Source organism: Fukomys damarensis, unplaced genomic scaffold (genome assembly GCF_012274545.1).
Source record: "Fukomys damarensis isolate Sample0158 unplaced genomic scaffold, DMR_v1.0_HiC HiC_scaffold_16, whole genome shotgun sequence".
Classification (NCBI taxonomy): domain Eukaryota; kingdom Metazoa; phylum Chordata; class Mammalia; order Rodentia; family Bathyergidae; genus Fukomys; species Fukomys damarensis.
This window is the reverse complement of record NW_022900928.1, coordinates 34,679,852-34,684,650: the sequence shown is the minus strand read 5'-3', so window position 1 is coordinate 34,684,650 and position 4,799 is coordinate 34,679,852.

The following is a 4,799-nucleotide window of genomic DNA, read 5'->3' as shown; positions in this document are numbered from 1 at the left end:
TTCTCTATGTATAATCTGTTCCTCTATTTCATTTGAAACAGGTACTGTTTTTAAATAAAGACAAAGGTAATAGTAACTTAGGATAATGAGGTTGAATGACATGGTCCTTTTGAGTGAAAAGAGAACAAGTATCTAACTAGCTAATGCTCGCTCAGTCTGTGTCCCAGTTACAGGAGTCAGTAACTTGACCAATGACAATGACTACTAATTTTCAAAGTTTTAGAGATATCTCTGCCCTATGGTTATTACTTTCTAATCACTTTGAATTGATATTGGTAAAAACATGTTAAAAGAAGCTGAGGATAAGTGGTACCTAGGAAACACTCTCAGAGATCTAACATTAAAAAGCCAGATATGCCCTGGTGTGAATATTCTGCAACAATGCATAAGAGTCTAATAAGATTACTGACATTTAGAAATTTGAAGAAAGGAGCTAAAGGTGTAGGGAAGGTGTGATGCGTAGGGGAAGAACAAAAAGGGAAAAGAAAAAAATGTGAGAGAATGAAAAGATGAAAATAAAGTGTTTGTAGATGGGGAGGGGAGGAGGGGGTGAAGGGAGGGCAGAGGTAAGGGGAAAAAATGAGAATCAAGACTTGCCATGTAAAGGTACATGATCCCAACAATGAATGTAACTGTACTGTATCCCTAAAATGTACCAATAAACTCAATAAAATTAAAAAAAAGACAGATATGACTGAAAATGAAGCATTTACAGTCAGCAATTATATTTGAAATACTATTTTCAATCACACTTCTAATTTCAGTGAAATTAAGACAAAGAGAAAAGTAAAACTCTAAACTACCATGACTCTCTTACATGAATGGTATTCATAATAAACATATACAGGTAAACTTTATTGTAAAGATATGACATAATCTTATTGAGAGATGTGGGGAAGAAAGGTGAAAAATTATGTTACTACTTATGGAAATGACTGAAAAAAGAAAACCAAAGATAAAAAGAAATATATATGACAGTTTTACTGTAGTTGATAAATTTTCTTCTTTTAGAGGTATATACAAAATAATCTGATACAGTAGTAGATAAGTACATTTTTATGTACAAGCATAATTTTTAGGAACAATATATATTATTCAGCTTTTGTGTCTCTGGAACAAAAGACCTGACATGCACAACAAAAAAGAGGAGAATTCTGTTTTTCTTATGATTCCAGAAGGTTCAGTCCACACTTTAGTTCGGGACTAGAAGGCAGAAATAGAATGGTGGAAAAAAGGTAGTAGTGGAAGGTGATGGTGGAGGAAAGTTGCTTTTAACACATGGAGGCCTTGAAGCAGAGACTAGGAAAGGGGGATCTAGGAATAAGAATATGCTTTTATATATTACTCCCCTCTAGTGAAAGCACCTCCTCCAGCAAGGCCCCGAGTTCAAACAACATATGAAATCATGAGTTCATCAGTGGATTAACCCAGGGTTTACTATCATGCCTCCATAACCAGTTCACCTTTGAAAAGCCCTCCTTCTGAATGCATATCTTTGAGGAGCATTTAGATCTAAACCATAACATGATGTTATGTATACATGTTAGCTTTTCTTCCTCTATTTGTATGCAAAGTATAAGTGCTTTTATAGACTGGTATTATTCTTTTTTTATTCTTCTGCTCAGATATATCAAAAAAATTAAACAATCTCACAGCACTCTAGCCCAACTTATTATTATACTGAATAAGACTACTTATACAAGTATAAGAGTGTATAGGAGTTTAATTAACAAAACAGAGCAAGAGAGCACTAAAGTGAGAGAACTAGATAGCTAGAGAGAGGGAGAGAGGAGAGAGAGAGAGAGAGAGAGAGAGAAAGAGAGAGAGAGAGAGAGAGGGAGAGGGAGGAGAGAGAAGGAGGAGGAAGAGGGGTGGAGGAAAAGATAAAGACACTCCAATTGTGAAATTTGAAGAAAAAAAAAGCCAGCCACACAAGATTTAAATCTCAATACACATCTTTATATGCAATTTCTGCCAACATGTTTTCATTTGCTATAAAACAGCAAGCAGATTGGGAGGGCTAAGCCAGAAATATGCACAGTGAAAACAGAATAGTCTTAAATACTAGCTTGCAAAAAGCAGTTGCCTCCTATATTAAAATATGATTACCTATGCTGCTTTAAAATGCAATAAATTTGTCTGACAAACAATAATTCTGTTTAAGGTTAAAATTAATCCCCTCTTCATATTAAGAAGGTGTGGTTTCAGACTTTCTAAGGTGATGGCTGTTTTTGCTTAGAAGCTGATCAGTGGCCACATGTAGGTATGGCTGGACGAGGCTACTTAGACTATGTAGTTATACTGAAAGAAATTTCAGTAATGCTGATCTTTTAAAGTTAAACAAGAATGAAGAAAAGGTGTGTTAAAACTTGTAAAGGAAAGCTAATGTAATTTTTATTATAAAGAGAAAGGGAGATGTTGCAAGGGAAAAACTTTCTTTTTGGACTGGAAGTTTAAATGTAAAAGTCGTGATAGACTGTATTTGAATAATCATGACTTGTATTAGAGTTTGACTTCATACCAAAAAGCCCAAGTCATTTTAAGCTGAAAAGTCAAATATATATTACACATAAATATACACAAGTGTGTATGTGACTGTGTGTCTGTGTGATTAAGACCGAGAGCAGGTGAATGGCAATTTTGCTTATAGAAAGAATGTGTCAGGATTCTTTAAATATTCATAAAACCCCTTTTGTACAGGAAACATTATTCTTGAAAGAGTAAAGAGATGAAGATCTTTCAAAACTATTCTTTATGAGCTTATGGTCAAACAAATCATATACAGAGTCAAAAAAGCAATTATAATTGTTTCCTGTAGGGATGGCTTTGATATGAAATATATATATTTATGTCTCACAGAGTTTCAGAGAAGACTTTAAAACCCCTAAAGAAGAAAGGACAGCATGAATTGAAAAGACTATTATATTTATTGCAACATTTAAGTAATTTTAAAAAGGTAACTCAAATTCCCAGCAAAATTAATCCATTTAAATGAATAAGAAAAACATACACCCAGATCTTAGAATATTCTACATTGTCATGATACTATTTCCATAGTGTGATTAAGAGGAAAACCATGGACCTAATATAAATCTACTTGAAGAACCATAATATATATGAAACCAATGAAATTTTATGTGTATGTACTTATTTCCTTATTTTAAGAACACATGTGCACACAAACATGTATGTGTACATACTGATACACATGTGTATGTATAAAATGAAAATGTATTCTTTCAACTTGTAAAATTTATGTCAATAGCTTTATTGTCTAGTGTGTGTCCTTTAGTTATTGCTATCTGAAAATATAAGAAAATTAAATCCATATTTTTCTTTGCAGTCAAGGCATTTACAAGTTTCCATTGTGAAATTAAGCAAACATTACTTTAAACATTTTATGTAATTTCTATTTCTGGCAGTCTGTTGGGTTAGATTTGAAATAAAAGGAAATGTACAGATCAAATAATATGACATCTAGAATATATCTCTTCAAATTATCTAATTTGCTTACATTTTAATATTATTTAAAAATTCAAATTTTATTAAAATATTTGCCTTGAAAACTCTCAATTTCTCCTTAAACTCAGTTGCAACAATATTCATACACTACTCCATTTGAAATTTTATGGTGTGTATTTTTTAAATCATTTCTCTATATAAATATTAAAAAGTTAAGTCTACATTTTATTTTCTTGTTTTACCGAAGAGATCATTCTGTATACATCATTTTGAACTTCATTATCTTTATTAACAAGTTCTGGAGGCTTCCTATATTGCTCCATAAATCCCTTTCCATTGTTAATTTGGTGCACATTTTATCTTTATATGTATATTTTTCATTATTTCAACAATCTTGCAATACATTACTATTTTAATAAATTTTTATAAAGAACAAAATTAGATATAAAAATAAAATTATATATTTTGGCACTTTCTATCTGTAGAGGTGTATATCATGAGTTCTATGAATTACAAATGCAGACCAGAGTATACTTTTGTACTTTGGGGGGTGATTGAAACAAGAACCTAAAGTTCTAGGCAAGTGCCTACTAATGAAACATATTCCTGTTCCCTTCTATTTTCTGAATAAAAAATCTTACGAATTTACAAATTGGATCTTACAGATTTTCCCAGACTGATTGGCATCTAACTTGTGATTCTCTCACTTCAACCTTCTCTTTTCTTTTCTTTTCTCTTTTTTAATTGAGTTTATTGGTACATGTTAGGTGTACAGTACAATGACATTCATCATTGGAAATGTATCTTTAGCTGATATATGAACCATCTGAGTGTTTCAGGTGTGTGCCACTATAGTGGACACTTTCATACTATTTCTGTGCATACCAAGTTAGTGATGCTTTATCTCTGTCATGATAAAATACATTTCAGTTCAGCATTATTTTGCAGTTCTCCTAAAGATAATTTTGTTGATAGCTAAAGTACTTCCTCAAAGAAAGTCTCTTATGAGGAGAACTTTGTATAGCTAGTTAGAATGCACCATCAGAGGACTCTGTCACAATAATAATAGCAAAAGAAAACAAATCCAGCACAGAGAATAATAAATAAGTTTTTCATGCTAGGGACAGACAACAGCAGCAACAAAACACCTTAGACTACAAGCTCCACAAAATGTTTATCAAGCTTTGCAGTACCAAAAACATTTCACTATGGATCCAATTTAAAGTAGCTTTAGATTATTAATCCCAAACACAGAAAAAATAAAAATAAATTCTCTCTGGAGAGTGAACTTTCAACTCAGACCCCAAAAGTTACCAAGAGATTAAGTTCAAAGGAAT